Below are 25560 nucleotides of genomic sequence, written 5' to 3' on the forward strand. Positions count from 1 at the left end.
ACTTTGAGGGTTGATCTGGGCTCATCTCTTCTTAAATTACTGTTCAAGTAAACTTGGTTGAAGCGCTGACAGGATTAGACAGATAATCCCATAACACAGATATCGCAGAAGTCACTTCTCTAGGTCCACTGCGGTTCCTGTTAAAGCACACTATATAATCCAGAGCTCACTCCAATTGCATCCTGGAACTAGTAATAATACCAAGAGCGGCCATAAAAGGGAGTTTTACACACCTGGACAAGGAATGCTTTAGAAATTCTCCATGAATATCACCCAAGTCTCGCTCCCCCTATGTGGTCACAGTGCTTCTTTTGAAACTCTTCCCTTTGCACTTAAGTAACTATAGCTGTTTGTTTTAGCTTCACCGGAAATTATTTCTCTGGATTTTTCTTCACACCTTTCTTTTTTCCTTTTATATTAGCACTAGTTTTATTTTAGTATCATCTTGGCTGTCCGCAGTGTTCACACATTATGGCCACCGTGGATACGTGTGACATTTATTTTTTTGTAATCTGGTGGTCTTTTAGCATTCAAGCAGTGAGTGGTTTTATCACACTTCTGGCCCCATAAAATCTCAGCTGTGTGACTGACACATCATTCATTGTGGGTAAAAATAATGGGCTGGATAAGTAATCTTACAAAACTTTTCACCATCTTAGCACCATCTAACTCCACACCATGTTCTGGTAGGTGGTATGATTCGCAACACGTCTGTCATCTATTATTGTAAAAAGCTAAACTGTAAATGTTCTTTTAAGTGCTAAAGTTACAATCCAGTCAATACAACAGAAATCTGCGCATTTGGGAGTTTCGCATAGGGCAATAAGCTTCCTTATGCAGCTGTCACTCATTTTCAAGTTGGTCACATGAATTTGTCGCGTTGACCAACAAAAAAGTTGTTTGGTTTGACAGTGAATTTTGAGACAATAGAAAATGGACCTTTTTTTTTCTTTCTTATGTTGAACACCAAAAAGATATATGAAGAATGTGAAGAATTTGAAGAACAGCTGATGACATCCATTGACCTCCATAGTATTTTTTTCCATACTATGGAAGTCACTAGCTACCATCGACTGTTTGGTTACCAACATTCTTCAGAATGTCTTTGTACCTTTTGCAGGTACCAGGAAAATGTTCACCAGAAGATAGGAACTCGTACAGATTTGGAAGAATTTTCATTTTTGAGTGAACTATCCCTTTAGGACAGCAGCAAATCAAAGGCATGTTTGCACAATGTGAAGTCACTGCGTTAACTAATAAAGTCATAGATACCGACTGTCCTCATATTCCTCTCAATGTTTTGTCTGTCGCTACAGTTTGCCAATCCAAATTAGTTTCCATTGAGCCTTTTTTGCCCAACGCTCACAGGGTTCTGTTTAATCTAGACATGCTTGGCACCCTAATCAGAGTCCCATTATTTCTGCAGGTACCAGGGAAATGAAAATATCTGAGAGATTGTTATGAGGCATTGACAGGTGTTGGGTCAATCCATGAAAAGTTCTGACAAAACTTTAGAACTCCAACAAAACTTTAATTCCTTTCTGCCCGTTACTATAAAAGGAACGATAGATTAAACTGATTGACAACTTCAAAAATTACCTCTACTGACGAACAGTTCTGAGAACTAAAATATGAAATTAAATCGTAAAGTTTTTGTTCTTATTAAATCTCATTACATTTGTAGTCTCTTTCAACTCAACACAGATAGATAAGCTAAGTACAACTGAAGTCATTTAAAGGTGAAATCGCTCATTTCTGCAAAAACGTAACGTTTAATTCATTCAAGCCGAATTTCAAATAAAATGGCTGTTTAAGCCATAATAATAACAAACTGTTGAGTTAGAGCTACTATGCTTAGATGTATAGTTTTCTCTGCATATCAAGTTGAGAAATATTTTTAACATTGAAACAACTGCACAAATAACATTTAAATACTATAAATTGTAACTATAATTTGCAAATATTACAAATATGCAAATATAACACTACGGTTGGTCTCGCTCTCGGCTCATAATTAGCAATGCTTAAAATACACACAAGAAAACCTTAAATGAAGAAAACCTAAGAGCATCTATTCTCAAAAAGAATAAGGCTTCAGGATCAAACGCACACTGTGAATATTGACTTCATGGTGTTCTAATCCTATTCTAAACCAGCCTGATTTCATCCAAAATTACTTTCTGTTCTATCCCACAAGGCACTGGGCTTTATTACCACTTAGATCGGTTCTGGCTGTCCAGCTCCCACACAATTGTCTCTGATCAAAACTTTTCTTCTTAACTTATACGCTGTAGCTTCTAGCAGTGAAAAAGCAATAAATTCTGGATTTAATTATGCAATACACCCTAGGATGCGAAGATGCTGTTAAAATATTCTCCTTCGCTTGAACGTCGAATTAAACAAGGCCCACAAATTCCTGTGGCTCTGAGCGGAGCTGCATTTCTGAGGACGGCGCTTCAACCTGCAACCTGTGTGAAGCGTGCACTGTCTCGTCCACAGAGGGCTGCACTCTGTTCTAATCAGGCCCTCCAGCTGTTCTTTCCTTGGCAAGGCTTAAGTTACCATAGTGATGGTGACGAGGGTTTTTACAGAACACCAGGAATTTAGCTCACGGAACAGGCAAGCACAAGCTCACGGAAGGCAGCTCTAAAAGTGGGTGGAGTGCTTTTGGCAAGCCGTTCTGCCTCGCACGGGGACGCCTGCGCGCCTCTTAACGGCAAGCGGATAATCATGCAAAATGTCTCCAAGCAAAGCCAACTTGCACACCTTCTCAACAACGCCTTGTGTTTTGGGGGGCATTTTGTCAGTTTCTGCTCAAGACAGACAGTAGCATGCAGAATATGTAGACTTTAGGAGTTCGCTGATGGTCTGAAGCACCCGCAGTGAGCCGGGGAGTCAGTGAGTTGGTACTAATGTGTTGATTGGGCCAAAAGTGAGGCTGAGAGAAAAGAGCATTTTGATGATGGCCTGCTGGGATGCCAGCCCTCCACTGTTATTACCCAGCTTTTAATTACAGCGTGTCAGGAAGAGGGGCGGAAAAGCACTGGTTTCTCATGTCTAATGAAGGGGACCATGCGCATGAGATGCTCAGGGCATTCTCACAAAACACGAGGCGGGATGGAAATTATATATGCATTCAATGCGTTCCTCCATTAAAGTAAATGGGAAAAATATATATATTTCTGCATATATATATATATATATATACATACATATATATATATATATATATATATATATATATATATATATATATATATATATATATATATATATATATATATATATATATATATATATATATACATATATATATATATATATATATACATACATATATATATATATATATATATACATACATATAAGTTTAGAAACTATAGGCCCATTTACACCTGTAGATTCGGGGATCGGATAATGCTTGACTACATTAAAAGATGCACTGTGGTCGGCACCAATAGCCTTGTGGTTTTTTCGCCGACATACAGCACAACTGCGCTCGCGGCGACCCAAGTTCGAATCCCATCTTGTTGTCCTTTGCCGATCCCCTTCCCCTCTCTCTCTACCCAATGATTTCCTGCCTACTTTATACTGTCCTGTTCAAATAAAGGCATAAAAAGCCCATAATTAAAAAAAAAAAAAGACCACTGTGATCAGATCACTCAAAACAAATTTGGAGGTGGTCAGGATTAGATTCTGACCACATGCATTTTCGTTATCCACATTCAGCTACATAAATAATGTGTAGTAAGAGTTACGCTGGAAATAAACATATGTTGCTTTAATGAAAGTGTAAGCGCTGTTGCGGGTGGCTTTTTATTTTATTTCTGCTCTCGCAATGTGAAAGACAACAGACAGTTGCAATTTGTTCACCAGCATCCAATTATTTATCTACTTACGTCACTGGAATCTTATTACTTTCCCCACATTTTCTTCCTTTTTATTCACTTCTAATTCCTATTTATTTCCTTTACTGAGAGGCTCATTCAGAAAAGAAGAGCAAGAAATAATGGGAAGAATTATTAATCAATATTTTGAACAAAACAAAAAATTTTCACTAAACAGATATCTATCTGCCTGTTAATGTGTAAAGGGGGTCTATGAGGGCCTGTATGCAGCATGAATCTTAGTGGGACAATTTTTGAATCTGCAAAAGTCCCAATGTGATAAGTAATGTACCTCAGTCCCCTAGAATAATTCGCTAAATATTAACAACTAAACTAAGCTAAGCTAACTAAACTAAGACTCATCTAATGCTGTGAAACCTTGTAATGTTTGAAAACACAACCCACTGTAACTAACGTGACTTGAGTAATTGTCCTATGCAAACAAATCTCAATCGTCTCTATACACACATGCAATCACACATACACACACCTCCTCTCGGACAAATCACATTCACAGTCAGCGTTATGCGAATACAGCTTATTCGTATTCCAACGGCGACGCCTCGAATTTGCATTCAAACCAGGAATGTAATATTTATGCTGTAAAATAATGCTACTCTTCATTGTCAATTTGCTTGGACATAAAAGTACATTAGATGGCTGCCGCATTCCAGCTTGGGCAAGTCAGAACAGACTCGGGCGATGAGAAGCCGCATTCCCATCAGCAATGGAGAGAGATGAACTGAGAGAAAGCAGTATACGGCATACATCGCCTATAGGGAAGCCCCCACCTTTCTTAAGTTATACAAGCTGTTACATTTATTCCAAAGCATCTTTGCCAAGAATTACAGGTTAATATGTCTAATAGCAGTGGGAAGGTGAAGCGCACGGACTTGTTTTATGTGTCAAAGGATACTTTCTAATCATGGCTTTCATGTCATAGTGTGCAAGCCGGAGGTTTTCGCATGAGCAGAGCAGAGAACCACAATACAGCTGCATTCCTGCATGCATGAGTCAGACGTGGGGGAAACGGGATGCATTCGAGTCTTTAAACCGATCAGTATTCATGCTCTCATAGGAGAGAGAAAAGAGAAAAGGTAGATTCTGAGGTAGATGGAGCGATCTAGCATTCTCTGGAGTTGCACACGCACACATATACAGGGAAAGAAAGAAAGAATGAATACATTCCTGGGCGCGTTGAGACAGATTTGCCGCCTACAGGGAAGAGGCTACTGTAATCCAGCACCATTGTGTGTGTGTGCGCGTGTGTGTCTGTTTGATGGGGGTCAGAAAAGCAGAACTCTGCCGTGTCCTGGAGTATCAAAGTAATACAGCCAGGTATATTACACATGCTTGGTTTGTTGACCAATAGGTCATCTCTTCCCCAGTGCCACAGCACAATCTCGTTGCATTGACAATAAAACTGATCTGAGTCTATTGCTGTTTCACCTCATCATTAAATTGTCTCTTTTAACCTGAATGCACATGCACATGTCTATGATTTAATTAAAAATTAAAATCAATGATCAAATTAACTTAAGGTAACAAAAAGGTATACTTACACGATTATTTTGGGTTGGTTTGTTGTTTGTCAGTAGAGAAACCTTGATGCATTGATTGCAAGCAACTTTTTTCCTATTGCAATAAATATAATAAAAAATAAATATAAGATTGTATTTATAATATTCTTTACTTTACTTAACTTTATTGTCCTTAAAAGGCTATTCTTTATGTAGACAACAGTATACATGCACATACAGCAGCAAGACTACACACATAAAACACACATTTATAATAAGTCATTTAAAGACATGATTGCAGGTTTCAAAGGAATTCTTGTATCTGTTTGATTTGCACAAAGGGAATTTAAATCTCCGGCCAGAAGGAAGCAGTTGAAATTCATTACACAATGGATGGGTGACATCAGAAAGGACTAACTGGCCCTTCTTAGTCACCTTATAGTCATACATTTGTGTGATAGTCCTTAAATCAGTCCCCACTATCTTACTGCACATTTTAACTATACTGTTCAACTTACCCCTGTTCTTTACATTCAAATTGGCATACCAACAGATAATAGAAAAACTTAAAATAGATTCAATAAAACAAGCATAAAACATCTTCATAAAAGAAACATCCACATGAAAAGTTTCCTCAGAAAATACATACGGTGAAGAGCTTTCCCTCTAATCATATCAGTGTTTGCCTCAAATTTTAATTTATCATCAAACACAGTGCCTAAATATTTGTACTCCTTGACCACTTCTACCTGGCAGCCAGCACAGGTACAAAATTCTTCTTACGGAAGTCAATGAACATCTCTTTTGTTTTAGAAGCATTAATGTTTAAAAATTAAGCATCACACCACTGAATAAAATGATCTACCACTGGACCATGACTCCCATCTGACTCAGTGAGGAGAGACACAATCACAGAATCATCTGCAAATGTAATAATGTGTCTCCCCTCAAAAACACTCCGATAATCATCATTATATTAAGAAAACAAGAGAGGGGACAAAACGCAACCCTGTGGGGTACCAGTAAAAGACAACAATGCATTGGACAACACCCCATTAACACATACTCTTTGGGATCTGCTAGTTAAAAATCCACCAACCAACCAACACACAATATTTAAGTCTAATTTAAAATTTTCAACAAGTTTCTTTGCCAGAAAATTCAAAAAATTATCATATTTTTTAAATTTGATATTTACAATGAATGTTTGTCCAGTCAGCTGTAGAAATCATAGTAGTTAAACCATAGTACATGACAAATGTTAATAGTGTGATAAATTTTAGTTTGCCATGAGACCGGGTAGATATATATATATAACATCAAATTTTAAATAAAATATTTACTTAACTACTTTTAAAAATATTTTACAAATATTAAAAAAATATATATATATTATATATATGCTTTTAAAAAAAAAATCAAAACATTAACGTGGTATTCATTCTAGTGTATATAAGATTTAACATGGGGACAGAATGAGTGATTTCTACAGCTGATTGAATGGACAAACACTTGGGGACAAAGACTTTATCCTCAAACAGCAGGGAGGATGTTTGCCTTTAACCTCCATTGACACAGCTTTTGTTTTCCGCCAAAGTTTGACTTGGGTCAGTTAAACTACTGACTACTGGTTTCTTTGTTTTTTTCTTTGGGTTCTGACCAGGTGCTTGCATTGTACTTTTAAGAATGCTGCAGTGGCCTTTAGAGCAAACAGTGGGGAGCAAAAGTCTAACACAAAACAGGAACATTTCACTAATCCAATTTGATAAATGTTTTTCCATTATAAATCATCAGAAACTGATACAAATGTTTTAGAATTTCAATGTTGTCTTCACTTTTAGGCTTTGGGGTTGGTACAATTTTAATGTTTTTAAAACCATCTCTTATGCTCACCAAGGGTGAATGTATGTACTTGTGTAATATGGTGAAATATCATTACAATTTAAAACAACTCCATTTCAATACATTTTAAAATGTAAAAACTACAGTTTTCAGTATCACGTGAGTCTTCGGCAATCATTCTAATATGCTGATTTGGTGCTCAGTTATTATCAATGTTGAAAACAGTTGTGCTGCTTAAAACATTATGGTTTAACGTTTTAATATATAATATTTGTTTTATTCTCTAGTGAACAGAAAGCTCAAAAGAACAGCATTTATTTGAAAAAGAATTTTTTTTTGTAACATTTTCAATGCCTTTGCTGCTCCTTTTGATCAACCTAATGAATCCTTGCTGAATAAAAGCACAAATTCATAAGTAATAAGTAATCATGCTCATAAGTGCTTGGAGACACTCACAGAGACAGTGCTGACAGTGACACACCTGCAATAGAGATTTTATCTGACAGGATTTCAAACCTCCCCCTCTGATGTAGAGTTCCTTAGGGTCAAGAACAGACAGAGAAAGAATGGGTGGTCACTGCATGCTCAGACAGCTCTGCAAACTCCTCATACAGATTCATAATCTACAAAAAACAAATGAAGTGAAATGAGCTTTTATTTTCTTTTTAGAAGTGGTCAGCGCTGAACATGAATCTAGCTTTAGAGAAAACGGGAAACTGACCTTCTGCAATACTTCAAAGGCATCACACAACACTATATAGTGGGGACTGGGTCAAACTATTGAGTGCCACATCCTCTTTTGCAGGCATTTGCAAAGTTTACCTATTATAGGCATGTGTTTTATTGACTACACCATTTCCAGAAGCTGCCCTAATTAACTGTACCACATCAGTGTCTGTATCAGCTTGCAAATTTAGAAGATTACACATGGCAAGCGAGACAAAATCCTACAAAACACACACGGCTCTCAAAATGTGCCACATGAAATAATATTCCCAGGTGATTGTGAGAATTAGTCCTCAGGAATTCCATCAGATCTGTAATCAGTCAAACCCCCGCTGCTTCCTACCCACATGCCCATTGTCTTGTTTCGAATGCCTATAGAAATCAACAGGAGGGGTGGGGCATTCCTGCTCCTGTTCAGACTTGAGCTCATCGCACATTGTAAAAAACATGCTGTTTTTGTGATACAACGTGAAGGAAGTTTCAGCTATAAAGACTAAAGTCTGCGGCTGTATGTCATGTCAGCACAGGTAATGGTACTGTTAAAAACATGGGAAAGAACGGATGTATACTGAAACATGACTTTAATGTATTTTAGAGTAAAAATGAATGAATATATATGCAGAAATGTGCCAAAGGACAACAATAAAAAACCTAAACCCATAATACAATAAGAATTATCACTGAATGCTATGCAAGCTATGCTTTAGCAGTCAAATTGAACTTAAATTATTTTGAGATAAATAAGCAAGCAGAGTGCAGTACGCAAACCAAAACATCAAACTTAAATTATACTATAAATCCACATTTTACTTACAGAGTTTGTGGCACTAGGTGTGGTTCAGATTTATGATACGAAGGGGTGCGGTTTACAAAAAAAGGCTAATTCCCATTGGTCGCTGCCTGCTGATGTAGCAGCGCTACCTGAAGCAGGTAGGCAAATAAAGACAGACCTGAGAAAGAGGATCACACTGCTGCTCATCACGACAGGACGCACATTAGTTCCAACTAAAAACTAAAAGACCTTCATACTAAAAGTTTAGGCCTTTTTATTTTTGCATGGTTTAACAGAAAACAATTTCTGACTTTTTGTTTCTTTAGCACCAATTTGGATCTAACGCCACGAGCAAGGTGAGTGTGTGGTCAAAATCAAGGTGGGTAACATTTAACAGCAGTTGTCTTGAACTGAAAATATTTTAAAATATTGTGTTGATTTCTTTTCAAGTGTTTCTACATTCAACTAGGCGATAATGATGTTAAAGAGACAAACTAAAAAGTCGTTTAAAGCATATAAATATATTACAACTTCAATTTTGATTGTGTGCATGCAAGTAGATAAATCAGTTCAGATCAGTACTGAAACGTGTGGAAAACCCCCCTCTCAAACACACAAGCATGTTCGCGGGGGGTGGGGGTTTAGGGTTGAGTTACACTGTGTTGGGAGTCAAAATGCAGAGTTTTCTGTGGTTGGCAAAGCAAACAGGCCTCTTACCTGTATGACCTACAGGCACGGAGGGAGAGACAGGTTTGGGCTCGCTGAAGGGAGAGGCCAAGACACAGAGTACATTCTCTCACACTCTCTGAACACAACAACAGCCTTCGCAATGGAACATTTTGAACCTGCACAACAAAATAGTATCAATTAGAAATGGAATTTGAAATTTCAATGTTCAAAATTTGAATTGTACAGTGTTTTTAAATGGACAGTGTGCTTATGTTGTGTCATCCTTCAAACAGGTACAGACGTGCTGCGGAGGCCGAAAAGTGGTTTTATCTGCTCTGTGAATTCTATCCTTCATTCCACCGGAGTCTGTGTAGCTGTCCAATCAGATTTCAGTGGTGTGAAGTGTAGGAGACATGGAAAGAGCACTTTTTCCACAAGCTGCAAAGGCTGTTTTCATGGGCTTAACAGAAAAACAGCACAGATGCAAGGTGAAACGCATGTCAAGAACACAATTACAAGTTTTCAAAGGCATGCATGGCTAGTTTTGCGTTGTAGTATAATTTGCCATGTGCTTTCATGCTTGCACGGATCAATGCAGGCTGTGACAGTTGCATGCTAAACGCTGTGAATGTTAAGCCCCCGCTGTCCTATTGTGCATTTAAGTTCAGTGTATCTAAACATCTATGTAAAGCGTCGTACCTCACCCTGCCCTTTAGCGCACCGCTCCAGCTCCACACAACATGGCATGTTTGTTCATTTACTGTTGTGGAGAGAGCCGAGGCGGGCTGAGTACACACACACCCACACATGCAAGATTCACAAAGCCTGCCAAAATGTATTTATGTATGCTGGTTCAGCCTTTATCCTCTCAACCCACACTAATAAACTCACTTTACAAAATGTGTTTGTGTGAATTGCTTAATCCTGACAATAAACCACTACAATAAAACGTAACCCTTACTCATTCCCTTGGCATTTGGAATATGAATGTTGCAGTTGATGAATTTCAATTAGTCCACCAAACATGTGACCTGCTCTTTGCATGCATGTGGTGAGGTTGAGACGATGTTAATGTTGGAAATGATTTCACACAAAGCCAAGCTGAGGTGAAGCGAGTTCAAAGCAAGGCAAGTACAGAGCGAGACACCCTCAGCTTTACAGAGTTCATCAACATTCAATGCAAAGAAACTTTTCTTTTGAGCAGTTTAGTTGATTCCCCTTGTGGAGTTGCTCCTCGAAAATGAAAAATAAATGCAAAGTTAAGAGTTTCGCCTCAAGGTTACGCTCAACAAAGCACTCTTGCTTCTTGATTGTTAAATCATGTTTCGACTTGATCAGGGCCTATATTTAAGGCCTCAAAAATGAGATAACAGTGCTGAAAATACATGTTCAGCCAAAGCAATAAGGAACGTCATATAAAACAATGGTATCACATACATCTCATTGGTCATTTTCAAGCACAGCTTTGTTTTTAAAGTGATTGGTAGAGTTATGTAAGAGATCATGTCCATTAGGCTGGTCATTATCACAATAACACTAAACCCAGGCACAAAGCGAAGAGGGGTTATATCACACTGAAGAGGTTTATTATGTGATAATGACAGGCTGACTGTACATTATACCTTACATAACACCTGCCCATCTCTTTAACAGTGTTAAAAATAGTATAAATATAATTGTACTATTTTACATTCCCTTAGCTCAAACAGTAGAGGATAATGTCCAGCCACCATGATGGCCAAAAAAAATGAGTCTGCAGAAAATTGAAGAAAAAAAAAGAAAATAATCAAGAAAAAAGACATTATGAAATGCATTTGGGTTTTAGAGGGCAGTGTAATACACACTTACCATCTTAAAGCACAGAACTGTGTGTTCTTATTATGCATTGATGTGAACCATGCATGACATTTTAAAAGGCTGGAAAAGCATCAAGGCAGCGTTTGAAGCACAATGACTTCATTTAATTTGCTGTGATTTGGCTTTGTTCGGTGTTGCGCATTTTGGTTTTGGTTTGCCAGGCACCACAGTTCAATAGTTCAATATCCGTATTAAATACAAACAGCTTTTTTAAGCATAAAACATGCACACATGATCTCAGACATTGTAAAGAAAAAAAAATACTATATTTCACTCAAATCTGATATAACAGCTCGAAGTAAACAGGAACGTGTAGCAAGAAACAAGCTTAAATAATTACAGATATCCAGTCTACAAATTTTACTCAGCAGCAGAAATCAACAAAAAAGATTTATATATATATATATATATATATATATACATACATATATATATATATACATACATATACACATACACACACACACACACACAAGAAAGGAGGAGAAATGACAAGGCGTCCTTGCTGATGACCTTGACTATTTCAGGCCGTGGTGATCACAGCCTCCAGCACTGGCTGTTCCTTCAGCAGAAACCGGCCAAACAAAGCCATTTGTGCAGAGAACAGAACAGACTGTTTAGTTTCAAATTCCACACTTGATGACTCATGATTCCGGACGATTTGAAAATAAAGACAGACCAAGAGATGTAACTGCCATCTCCAAGATTTCAGTTACAATGCTAGCATCGGTGCGCAGCTTCTTCCTCCTCCTTTTCCTCAGCCCAAATCTTGCTGATGATACAGGTGAGTGAAGATGGCTTACTGCAGATGCAAATAATAACCAGACACAAAGTTCTGACTGACTGATCCACCTGCTGTGTGGTATTGACATGAGAGGATGGTTTATTTGCTGAAGGTGACAGTGATAGAGGGGTGAAACATGTCTCTCCTATCACACATCCCCATTAATTGATTACACCTCTTCTCTGCAAATATCACGCGCCTGCCTCTCCCATGATATTCACAGCTGTTCTATACATTCCTCAAAGGATGGTATCAGCTGCAGTCATAGCAACTGCCATAAAGACTGTCAAGCGTGACACAGGTAGCTTAAACCTAGAATGGTTCAGGCATAGATTTATATACATAGCTGCCTCATTAGCAACTGTTTCTATGGGCCGCAATATGTAAGCCAGCTGCCATTTTTGGAATGGTCTGTGAACCTTTGAGCGCATTGACTGTGTGCATCTACAACAGCAAGTTATACGCTCGTATATCTTTGAATACGCATTGATAATTATGGTGAATGACATCAAGTTGACCATTCCAAAATGGCGGACGCGTCAACGTATCTGGAGCGGTCGAATAGGGAATCTTTACATATCTATGGGTTCAGGCACAATTGTATATATACTGTATGTCGTTGGAGAGAAGGGTGGGATGGTTACATGACAAATTATTATAACCGGACATTTTTTAATTGTACTGCATCTCAACAATGCCTATTTTAATTGATCTGTTGAATAAATAATTTATAACAATGGAGGACATTGTCACAAGTATCATGTTATTAATACGGCAAGTTAAAATAACTTCTTTAAGAAAACATGTCTTAAAATAATACCGCTAAAATTTTACTTGTAAGGATAAGTATACACAGAGGAAAGCCTTACTACTATTAGTGTAGCAGGGAGACGGTGCCAAATTAGACAACTTCAAGCTGTTGTCCGTTGTAGACATTACTATCCATCAAGCAGGTAACGTTATTATTGCTAACATAGCGGACCCATCGAAAAATACATCGGCAACATCTGTATTAAAGAGAAAATAATCACTTCATCCGATGTTTAAGTGAATATAATAGCCTTGACAGCCGAGTTCCATAACTATTGACTTTGTTCTCGCTCACCGAACTTGTGTGTGTGTGTAGGTGATGCAGGGTTACCAGGTTTTCGCAACAAAACCCGGCCAATTGCTACTCAAACTAGCCCAATCGTGTTTCGAGGGGGGTTCCCTGGTAAAAATCGTGTTCCGGGCAGTAAAATACACGTTTTTCAATGGGGTTCCTCCCGCAAAATTCGCATTCCAGGGGCTAAATATCACGTTATTGGGGTCGCTTCAACCCACGGACATGAAAAACAGCCCATGGCAACAGTGTTAGTAGCCCAATTGGCAACACTGAGGTGATGTAAAAGAGAAAAGCAGGCATTTGGACCAAAGCACTGTGAGGAGAGAGAGGGGGAGACTCAAAATGTTTCTAAACTTAAAACGCATTTTTGCCCCGTTTGCGTTTGTGTTGTTTTACTACTTACATTTAAAGTATAAAACATTGTTATTTGCAATACACAGCGTGATTTTTTAATAATATTTTTAGGGGGGACAACCCTCAGATGGGGGTCCTGTCCCCCCTGACGCCCCCGGGATTTCCGCCTATGGAAACTCTAGATGGCACAGGCTGATGGGTCCCTAACGCAAACTAGGGGTATGCGATATTGACAAAAAATTATATCTCGATATTTTATGGGATTTTATCGATAACGATAATTAGACGATATTTTGCTGAGTGTGTTATTGTGCTGGTACCTTAAGGACTGCCAAAGACAGCTGACTCATAATGTTTTTAAATATTCTTCATATTCTGTGTGGTGGTCAGTTCATACTGATAGAAATTAATCTTTTCCAATAAGTTTAAACTGATTTTTGCATTTTAACCTTTATAAAGCCATTTTTTCTAAATCAAATTCTTACATTTAATCAGGGAATTAGAATAATAAGACATTTGGGCTGTTACCAAGCAAATGAAATCAACACAATACTCACTGCACTGTATCAGCGTATGTACTGGCAGTAGCAAGTTCCTGTACTTGCTTTGCAGCAACAGCAATAACCTGCAACAACAATAACCAACAGCAGCAATTTAGCAACGTAGCAGATCTATTCCGCCAAGACCAAATACATTAACATTGTCATATCCATTAAGAACCAGCTTTACTGACGAGATGCGCATTAAATATTGTGCGATATTTATCGTGCAGCCCTACATAAGAGGCTTTTTCAAAAGCGTAAAAAAAAAGAAATGACCTCAGTTTTGAACTATACATCTAACATTCAAAAAACATTAGTATTCACAACCAAGTGTACATCAGAATATGACTGCACACATTTCCATATCAAAAAACTAGAGGTGAGGTTACTCATTTCACACACAAAACGATTAGTCAATCAAAACTGAGAGCTGATTTACATATTCAAGAATGGTCATGTTAAACGAAATTACCACTTTCTGGTGCAAAAAGACTAACATTAGGAGGGAAAAAACAACATATTGAAATGTGTCTGATTTTTCCACTTTTGCCACAGTGGCAGAGGACATTGGACCTTACCAACTGGAGCGCCTGGTGGAGCTGCTGACAGCTCATGAGTGTGAGGAGCTCATCTCTGCCATATCTCAACCTGAGGAGAGCATTTTCCAACACTTAGACCGACTATCTGCAGAAAGGAACCAGTTACTGCATTCAAGAAGACGCAGAAACACAGGTAAATATGGTAAACACGAGAGCCGCTGCTTTAAATAGTTTAAATCAGCTCTAATAAATTGATACTTATTTGTTTTATGCTAATGAATTCCAGCAGTGCGATGTGTGAAGTGACACATCCTGCAGTAAATGAAGAGGTCATGAACAGCCAAATGTATTTGTTTATCTCCACTGCACACATCAGTCTGCCATCGAGAGGTCCACTCGAGAGACATCTCAACCAAACTAATTGTTGATATAATCCCTTTTCATCAGAAATGAAATCTATCGAGGCAGTGGGACATGATTGAATTGTTTAATTGCCTGAACAATTGAAGAGCTGCTGCTTCTATTGCTGGCTGCTTTCCCTGTCTGCAGCACGTTTGATATTGTGCATGTGTGTGTGTGATTGTCAGACCAGCAGGCCCCCTGTCGCTCAGCGCTTAAGGACTGGCTGCAGATTCACGGCAAGCAGATATACTACGACAGGCTGTCTCGTGCACTGCAACAGATCGGCAGGACTGACATTGCCATAGGTCAGCCGCACACAACAACATTGACACGCATGCAATGCACCACATCACTCAAACCAACCTGCAATATGTATAATATTGAGTAGAGATGCACAATATATTATCATAATGGCAAATATTAGAGATTCTTTAATTTAGCAGTCTTATTTTAAATGTATGTTTTAATTGTTCAGATGCTGAATATTTAATCATGCATGTTCATTTCAACTATTTTTATTTATTCTATATAATTCATATTACCTTTGACAGCATCTAACACTCCCTAAGGTTAATATAAAATACAGTGCTTATAATTTAACAAACCCTGTAATCTTTAGCAAATCTTAAAATTAACATCCATTCTTCATACTGAAGAAAATTATAATGTCATTAAGCCTAAATTCACTTGTAAATAATGAAAATTATTGAATGTAGTTTTAGTGTTTTATAAGTGTTTAATTTTTTTTACCCAAATACACAAATTTTATTGTTGTGCCAAAGTCATCTACTATCAACTTTCCAAAATTCATAAATATCTCAAGATTAAATATAGTTTCAAATATGCAAAGGTATTCAAAAGTTTTAAATTTAAACTGAAGATAAAAAATACACATTTAAATATAAACAAACATATATATAAACAGATTCTTGACCATTGTGTCAAATAGATTTGGAGAAGAGAAAAAAACAACTTTTAGATTTTTGAAAACCTAAAAACAAAAGTCAGATGGTTCTTTAAGGTTTGTAAAAATGTCCAATTTCAAAGAAACTGAACTCAAAACGCATAAATCGGTAAGTCAATATTTTTTGAGAATGATCCATCTACAAACTAAACTGGGATAGAAGAAAGTGTTTTAATATAGTAAAACGACATACTTCACCTTTAAGATCCCCTAAAAACCACAGCTAACATGCCATTCTTTAACCAACAATGGAGATTGCCAGCCAGCAAGAAAAACTGAAGTTCTGCAAAGATGCAAAGTTTTTCATCACCTTTCCTTTCGCTTTTTTTTGTTTTTGTTTTTTGCACACCACTGATGCAATAAGCATCGAGCTAATTCAGAGCAATCCATCTTACACAACAAAAGATGAAATTCAGCAGCGCATAATGTTATTTTTATACATTTCTGATGGGATGCGCTTTGCACCCTGTCACTCCTCTGGCAGTGATTGTGGTCCGGCGTTCAGGCGACTCCACAGCCGAATGGCATCGGATATGAGAAGGTGCAAACGATATGACAGCAGGCTCGCTGGAGCTGACATCAGATTCACTACACGCCATCTGTTCCTTTCATCATCTCCGTTAAAGGGAGAAAAGGATAAACGGAGAAGAAGAGGGGGGAAAATGACAGTCCAGAACATACAGCCTAAGAACATCCTTCAGTCAAAGCAGTGCGCTGCAGAAAATAAAAAAGATTCCTCTGCAAACAGAACCTGGTGCGTACGGCAAACGCACAATGCGGCAATTACAAGAGCTTTAATTGCCGGCCTGTAAATGGGCTCTGATGAGGAGTAGCCACTCAGCGACAGCACCTTGGATAAATTGCATACTTATGTTCCGGCATGTGTGTCTTCTTCAGTTGTTCTGGCTTTATTATACTTGGTACATTTATTGGGCCCGGCACACTTAGTTAATCTCATTTCCAGGCGTTCATGGAGGCCATTACTGTGTGTTTGATTTCTTAATGTGCTGCAAGAATCACTTGTGTCTTGTACGACTATGAAATGAATGTCATGAATAAACAGCTGCTTTAACTGCCTCCAGCATAATTGTAATCAAGTAATGAAGTGAATTAATGTTAAAACCATATTAAGTAAAGACAACTAGAGAACCAGACTAGAAGTAATGCAATACATGTGCTATTTATCTAATAGAGGTGGGTAAGAACATCAACCAGGACAAAACTCTTGCTATGCAGAGATATGTGGACGGCTACCATGAACTTGTCAACCAAATGGCCACTCACCTGGAGAAGCATGCATCAGAAGATCATGAAGACCATGAAGACCATGAGGAGGTGCTGCATTACTCTGCAAAACAGGGTGAGATGCCTCAGAAAGGGTAATGTGTTTTAAATACTCTGAGTGATATTCCTGGGTCTCTATATCTAAACCATAAAATATGCTATTATGCAAATACATTTCAAAGGGGACACTATCATACAGTTTTCAAGTAAGATAATACAGTTTTTTTCCCCCCTAAAGGTCGTGAATGTTAGTCAAGAGCTAGCCTAGTCTCTGAACAATGATTAGGTATTGTTAATGAATTGTTGGGTTTCTGATGATGTGGATATCAGAACAAGCCATTTTGGCCTCTTAATTTAAGCAAATGCTGTTTATGAACTGGGGCAGAAATTATGCAACAAGGGTCGGTAAGATTTTTAAATGTATTTGAATGCTCACCAAGGCTGCATTTATTTGATCAAAAATACAATAAAATAAATAAGTGAAATATTATTTCACTTTAAAACAAATATTTTTCTATTTTAATATATTTTAAAAATTGAATTTATTCCTATGATGCAAAGCTGAATTTTCAGCATTCATTATCCAGTCTTCAGTGTCACATGATCCTTCAGAAATCATTCTAATATACTGAATTGGTGCTCATGAAACATTTCTAATTATCAATGATGAAAGCAGTTGTACTGCTTCATATTTTTGTGGAAACCTTTTTAGTTCTTTTCAGGATTCTGTGATGAATAGAAAGTTCAAAAGAACAACATTTATTTGTAATTGAAACTGAAAGTCTTTACTGTCTTTATTGTTACTATGTGTGTGTGTGTGTGTGTGTGTGTGTGTGTGTGTGTGAGAACTACCTTTGCAAACACAACATCAACTACTTAAATTACTTAAACTGTCAACGTAAGAGTCATATAAAATATAGTTGTCTGTAAGCAACTGTAACTTATCCAAAATAAATGAATCAAGCCAACAATTGTTTCTGATTGCTTGACAGCCAAAGGGTTCACCTGGAAAGACGTGGACTTGGTGGTGAAAAGGCAACCAGTACCACCTTATCAGCCCCATCTGCTAGACAGAGTATGGCCTCTACTTTACGGCCTCCTGCTTGGATTTGCTGGCGCAGTACTCATAAGCGTGGCCGTCTTGCTTATTAGCATATATGTATCCCATGGCAACAGAACCAAATCCAAGGCCGAGTATCAACCCCGTCGCTGTCCCCTTCTCAGTGTTGTGACATCATCAGAGATACGCCACCCAGAGGACACACGCAGACCGAGTAACGGATGTTCAGGACACTAATGAAGCCATGTTCATCAGTATGAAACACAATATTAAATGTGCCTTTGATGGCTGATTATGACCAATGATACTTGCCTCAAAGTGTCTGTTATCTCTTCCAGTGTGTTATTAAAACTACAGTTAGACAGTCGCACACGTCGACACCTTCAGTTCCCACTGCTTCTCATAAAGACGTTTCTGCAATAAAGCACCTGACAGAACATAATGACAGCAATCTGTTACCTCCATCGAGACCGCTGCCATTGTCCTGTCAGTGTTTTGATGGGAATGTAGGGGAGGCTGCGCTGGAATGCAGCTTGGCTGCTGTTGCCTTGACAATCTTTGCACTTCCTGTTTCCAGTCCACGACAGTGGCGGCGCGCTCGTCTGGCATTGAGGAAAAACTAATTATCCAGCCTGGCTCCTTCTCCCCTGAGCTTGCACATACCCCCTGAAGCAATCCACAAGGCTAATAACAATGACAATGCCTGCAGATAATGCAGTCTGTACGTCAACCTCAGAGAGACAGGATAGACTGGGCGAGGATGACAATGAAAACACACGGGAGAGAGCGCTGAAAGGTACAGAAGGAACTAATTCAGCGAGATGAGCAATACAGCAGGAAATGAGCTCACGCGCAAGCAAAATATGTCTCACACACACTGGCATCGTCTCTCTTATCATTTAAGTGCTTCTCTTTTTCTAAAAAAATATGTGTCCCCTCCTCATCCTTTTTCCTTCCTTTTATTTCTTCTATAATTGAACTAATTACTTCATTATACAAATCCAGACTAATGTGCTCCTGGAACCACACATCATGGATTAATAGTGGTGCTAAGAAGCAATTATAGGCAATTAGTTCATAAATCAACATCTAACCAAATTATAGTGCAGGGGAGGGGAGTGTTGTATGTTCAAAGCACCGGCACATACTGAAACTTTAGGAGTTCCATCAGAAAGACCTGGCGGATTCGTAGATTCAGAACCGCCATGTAATCATCACTAAATCAAACAGTGTTTTAAGTTAAAGACCTGCAAGTATTTGATTATTTGTTTCAAGCTTATTTTAGAAAGGAATAGTGTATTCAAAAATCTTTTAATTGACAAACAACTGCCTTTCTCAGACAACCAACAAATGATAGACTGGAAGTCATTTCATTCATTTCCAAAGTAGGGTAGTACAAAAGCTGCATGGAGTTCCAACTAAATGCATATGCAGAATTTTCAGATCCAGCTTAAGCTTGAATTATTGAACTTTTGCAGCTACGCCGTATGTTAACGATGCATTCTAATCAAAAATAAGAGCATTAGAATTACCAAAATTTTTGTACTAAAGCAGTGTGATCAAAAAAAAAAAAGAAAGGAAAAAAAAAAAAAAAAAAAAAAAAAAAAGTCATTCAAAAAGAGTAAATTCATTAATTTAACACAAGGTGAATAAGAGGACGTAACAGTTGATTCTTGACCAGTTTGCAAGTTCCATGTGACTGCCACTGGGGGGGGGGGGGAAATTTTTTTTTTAATTTTTATAAATATTTTGTACCCCATTGACTTTCACTGTACAGACAAATGAATTCTCATATCGTCGTTTGTATCCCACAGAATCAAAGACATGAGAGTAATAAACGGTGACAAAACCCCTGTAAGTTGGGAAGTTTTTGCACCTTTATTTGTGGTTTGTGTTTGGGGGGCTGCTTTTTTGCATTGTAAATGTGCCAGGTCTAAACATGCACTACCTCTTTAAGATCTCATGCCTTTAAGTCACGTTTCCAGGAACCTAAATTTGTAGTTCTTCTTTAAACACCCATTTAAAGACCACTAGTATAAAGCATAAGCCATTTTGAAAGGCCCATCATCATCAACATATTATTATTATTACTGCAAGGTTAGCCCTGAATCTTGCTGTATTTTGCAGCATTTAAGGGTGCTTTCACACCTGTAGATCGATTGCTTTGTTCCGAAACAGGGATTCAAATTATTACAATGTTGCTTTTTATTCTTGGTGCGGTTCGCTGTGTTTTTTTAACTTTAAACCGCATAAACACATTTCATTACACCAAATACACAAAATAATGTTCTTTTTAGCAGCATCATATGACCCCTTTAAGACTCTGGGTCAAAAAAAACCTGAAAACTGCAGATCAATATCGGTTGTATAACAATAGACCAATCAGATGAATCTAGAGTGTGATGAGCATCTCTAGATATGCTGTATGGGAGTTAAAGCTCCTATAAATGTACATTATGTTCCGTCCAACTGTTCGTAATGCAAGAATGCAGCTTGTGTGAACAAAAAAATGTTGTAGATATATTACCTGTGTGACAATGTATGTCTAACATCTGACATGTCTATCTTCCTGTTCCTCTCTGATCTGTAATGATTTTCTGATGGTGTTGAAATGCCATGACACAGCAAGCAGCCAAGAACTCATCTTTACAGCAGAATGAAGACAAAGCCTTGGTGCAGATGGGCTCTGTCAGAAAGAAACACATAACAACATGGGTACATTGCCATTCTCTCTGACACTTGCTATTTTTGTTTGTCCCTCACACACATATAAATGTCACAAATTAACTCTGTCTCTCTCACACACGCATGAAAACAGATGGAGACAGACATATCATAGCAGACTCATCCATGCATTGATGCAACGTCTCATCCAAAAGTATGTACTTCGAATAAGATTAAGTATGTAGACATTTTTGCATGCTAAAGCAGCATAAAAGTGTGCTTGTATGCAATTCCAATTTATTACGCATCATATTTGACACATTTAAAATCATGTGTTTTGTCACCCGAAATAAATATTTAAAGTTTGTCAGGTTCACAACATGTAAAAACATTGAACATGCTGAACTTCTGTCCCTCACATCACATCAAATAAAACATGGCATCTGCTCTGACTGAAGTGTGTTTTAACAGCATGCTCTTTTTCATTATAAAACCTAATGTCAAATATGATCTCTACAATAAAGCTCTAACAGATGGACATCAAATCAATGCTTTTCTAAGCGAATGATTGATTGACATATTCTTACTTCAGCTTCTTCATATTTTTAATGTTTTTTCAACCAAGAATTGAGACACATAAATATTTTAATTACAAGTAAGGCAATGAATTAATTTTAAAATGTTGAATGTTGCTATTTATATGTCATGAGGTTTTCGAGTTGAACAAGAGTCTGGATGGAGAGCTCATCGGTTGAGAAAGTTTGGTAATGCCTGGTTTAGTAGAGGCTTAGATTTGATTCGGAAACTTAATTTGGAAATTTCGATTTGAAACCAGTTCACCAAAAAAAAAAAGATTCATTCATTCACTAATTAGTTCTATTGCTCTTTCTCTTTATTCACGCGAATCACGCCAGTAGGTGGCAAAAAGTGAAATGACATGCAGGGGTAAAAAGTAAATCGTGCACACAATTTACTAATTCGTTCCCTAATTTTAAGTAAATTGTGCGCTCGATATAATTTGCGCATCAAATAAGAATTTGGGCATCATTTTAAGTGAGAGGCATCCACACTATTTTATGAGAATGCGGACAGGAAGTAGAGCACGATTTACTTTTTTTTTTCTCGCATGTCATGTGCGGGGCTCCGTAGAAAAGGAAGTGGCCTTTTGTGCATTATAAATGAGTTGTATCATTCACTCAACCAATTCGTAATTCATATGAGGGACGATATTTTTGTCGGTCACGGTAGTCACTGTGTCAGATTACACGATTTTGACTCCTAAAATCTTGTGTCGTGGACAAGAAACATGTCAGACTACACGTTGCTTCCCGACCATTCATCGCGTACCGTCTTTAACGACGCGCGTGATGTCATCGAGAAGGCGGAACTAGCGACTGACTTCTGAAAACAAGAGTGTAAACATTGCTGAAGCGCTTCCGCTATAGTTCGCCAGCTCGGTTGTCGTCCACTATGACACACTACACGAGCTGAAACGATGGACTCTTGCGTCCCGACGCCCATTGTCATTTACGAATCCACACGACGCCCTACGTCAAGCAAATCGTGGCAAAATCGGGCTAAAATCGTGTAGTCTGAACCGGGCATTAGAAGGCAGGAAGTCAGTCACAAGCTTAAAAAGGGAGAGACAAACAATTTTGACAATTGTGAATAATAATAATAACAATTTGTTGTCTTTAACTATTAATTCAAAAGCAAAGATTTGTTGAGGAAAGACTCATGATAGATACTAGGCCTAACCTTACCTCTACTAAAAAGCTATCTCAAGGAAGTAGGCGTAAAGGGGGAGTGTACAAATATTCAAATAAAGCATCTACATCCATGTGTAACTCTTGTAAAAATGAACATCTCAAGATATCTGGATAAAAAGATAATTGGATAAAAAGGGCTTTGAAATACCAGTGCTTTAATGTCCCCCTCCCCTCAATACATATCATTCCTGCTCCCGTGACTAAAAAGCAAAAAGCGATGGAGTCTCCAGGGAATGTTGGTTGTCATTGTCAATGAGTTTACCTGATTTGTGCATTTGAATCTTTGACATCTCTCGGCACCCACACGCATGTAACACAGACAGACTCCGTCTGTAAGCCTCTCGTACACACTTATGCTGTTGAGATTACATCTGTGATTTAAGAGCAAACTTTTTAATCCTTATGTTTCCGAAGTTGTGTGGCGGCTTCCTTCAGTACACAAACGAGACTCTTCATTGAAGCTTTGGAAGCGCGTTGCTGAAGGTGTGAAGATTGACTTGACAGAACCACAGTGCCCTCCAGTGGTCCAGACACTACAGATCAGATTTACACTGCTCTCACACTGGATCTCGGGAATCTTAATTCACTTTCATTAAATGGAAAAGGTGTTGGTCAAATGGAAATGTTTTTAATATCAATATGGTCCAAAAAAGTTACAAACAAGATGGCAAGTTTTTAGAAATCTAATATTTGCATTCATCTTTATTTCATACATTTTTGTATAATAAATAATGTAATATGTTTATATATATGGTTACCATTTTCTGCAAATTGTTCTGACTCTAAAATGAAAAGGTGGTGTAACCATCATGTAAAAATGACTGATACTTTTTATTCACTTTGAATACAAAATAATTGTTAAATTATTTTCATATTTCCACAAAAGTCATATTAATGTTTTTTTTTTTGTTTTTTTTTTGTTTTTTTTTACAAATATCGTGAATTTCTGAGTTATGACTAAGAAGTCAACATATCAAAGTCAACATATCTGATCATTTAAAAATAAAAAACACACTGTTTTTCAAAAGTGTTTCATATATTAATAATATTTTGTTGTTGAAAAAATAATATAATTGTAGTATAAAAAAAAGATCAAACTATTTATAACACCATTACTTTCAAGCACGACTAAATATAAAAAAAATTCAAAAGCAGAAATTGAAAATGTTTAATGTTTAATCACAGAAAAGGTATTAAAGTCATTTTTGGAATTAACTGCATTTTTATAAAACTATGGAGAATACAAATTTAGCAAAATAATATTTTATACTCTGCTGATTCACATTTAACACTATTCACACACGAACACCTACCTCATTATCAGGTCTAAAGGAGAAAATGAACTTATTTTGATTTCCACATGAGGTTCAGTACTGATTATGAAAGACAGAATACACCACCATTACCACACATGCAACTGAAATCATTTCTAAAGCAAATAGTTGCATGTCTCACTCTGGTCACATGCATTTCCTCCACTGCTCACTGCAGTCTATTGGATCCAGCCAAGCACAAAATATAGGAAGACCGATACAATCAGATGAAGCTGTGATTGACAGTAAAAGTGGACACTATATCTGCTTGTGTGCATGTGCAAGATAAGCGTGCTGATGGGGAACACAGGCACGTATGCCAAAGCAGAATGGTTAGTGGTTAGCCTCAAACAGCTACTCCATTATTATTCACACAAACACACAGTTAACAACACTGATTACCCCAGTAAATTCAGTCATGAGCATGGGGCCTGTTTTTGGAGTCAGTGTAATAATGGAAATCACCCAACTACATAATCAACCACTCAGCACCTATATGTACATACAAGCATGTTACGATATTAACATGCATGGAGGCGACGGAGTGTGCACTGACCTCTTCATATAGTTCATAATGAGATCCCTCGGGAGCCTCTTTACAGCTTTACACAGTCCGTTTAAATTTCTGTCTGGCTCCTGAACAAATCCCGGTCCACTGTCTGCTTTAATTAGAAGAAGATAACCCTAACATCTGAATTTCATGAACAATGCTGCCAATCATTTCAGCTCAACTGAGAAAAATGACACATAGGCTCTTAGCCAGCTCTTTTTTCTCTGACGACGGGTTATTTTCTGAGGGATTTCTCTTACCGCGGTTTTTTAGAAGCTGAAAGGGTTTGTTATTGTTGAACGATTACACAAAGGTCAAGGCAGAGACACTGTGCATAATCCGGCAGATGGCACTTCACAGAGAATTCATTATGAGTAAGTGGATTACAACTCTGTAGTTATGAAGGGTGTAAAATAACAAAGTATGTTGTAACTCTCACATATGGCCATTTTAGTAGTAAACTGAAATTGTTCAATTTTGGCCTACTTTTAGCCTCATTAGCAGTGCAATCAAAGTCTAAAAATCACTATTATTATTGTTCCATAATTTGGCCAATAAATAAATATATTAGAGATGCTGGTCTAGCCTGAAAACCTTTTTTTTTCTTCTTCTTCTTTTTTTTTTTTTTTTTTTTTTTTTTTGGGCAACAAACAAAAAAAACCACAGCAATGGAACCTGTCGTTACTTGAGCAACAACAACAAAAAACCTACTATTTAAAAGTTTGGGTCAGTATGATTACTTTTTAATTTTTTAATTTTTTATTTTTTTATTTTAGGAAATTGAAACTTTTATTTCACAATTTTAGGAATAAACTTTGAAATTAATACATTTTAGCCTTGTTAGTAGTGCATTCTAAAGCAAATATCACTATTACTATTGCTTATAATTTTAACACTGAATAAATGAATTAGAGAATATTAGAGCTGAACTAGCCTGAAAAACATTTTTAAATGATT

General features: G+C 37.4%; 2 long non-coding RNA genes across 2 annotated transcripts; one reads left to right on the forward strand and one right to left on the reverse strand.

Moving 5' to 3' along the window:
- Positions 1 to 8896: 8896 nt before the first annotated feature.
- On the forward strand, positions 8897 to 10312 carry LOC107723754 (uncharacterized). Its single transcript, XR_001637959.1, has 2 exons — positions 8897 to 9103; positions 9710 to 10312. It is a non-coding gene; the product is annotated as an uncharacterized LOC107723754 (long non-coding RNA).
- A 3752-nt stretch (positions 10313 to 14064) lies between these two features.
- LOC107723753 (uncharacterized) lies at positions 14065 to 24957 on the reverse strand. Its single transcript, XR_001637958.1, has 5 exons — positions 24610 to 24957; positions 20835 to 20993; positions 17248 to 17311; positions 14637 to 14742; positions 14065 to 14141 (listed from the first exon to the last, which is right to left on the reverse strand). It is a non-coding gene; the product is annotated as an uncharacterized LOC107723753 (long non-coding RNA).
- Positions 24958 to 25560: the final 603 nt, after the last annotated feature.

This window comes from Sinocyclocheilus rhinocerous, unplaced genomic scaffold (assembly GCF_001515625.1).
Source record: "Sinocyclocheilus rhinocerous isolate Xijiao unplaced genomic scaffold, SAMN03320098_v1.1 scaffold905, whole genome shotgun sequence".
In the NCBI taxonomy this organism is placed as follows: domain Eukaryota; kingdom Metazoa; phylum Chordata; class Actinopteri; order Cypriniformes; family Cyprinidae; genus Sinocyclocheilus; species Sinocyclocheilus rhinocerous.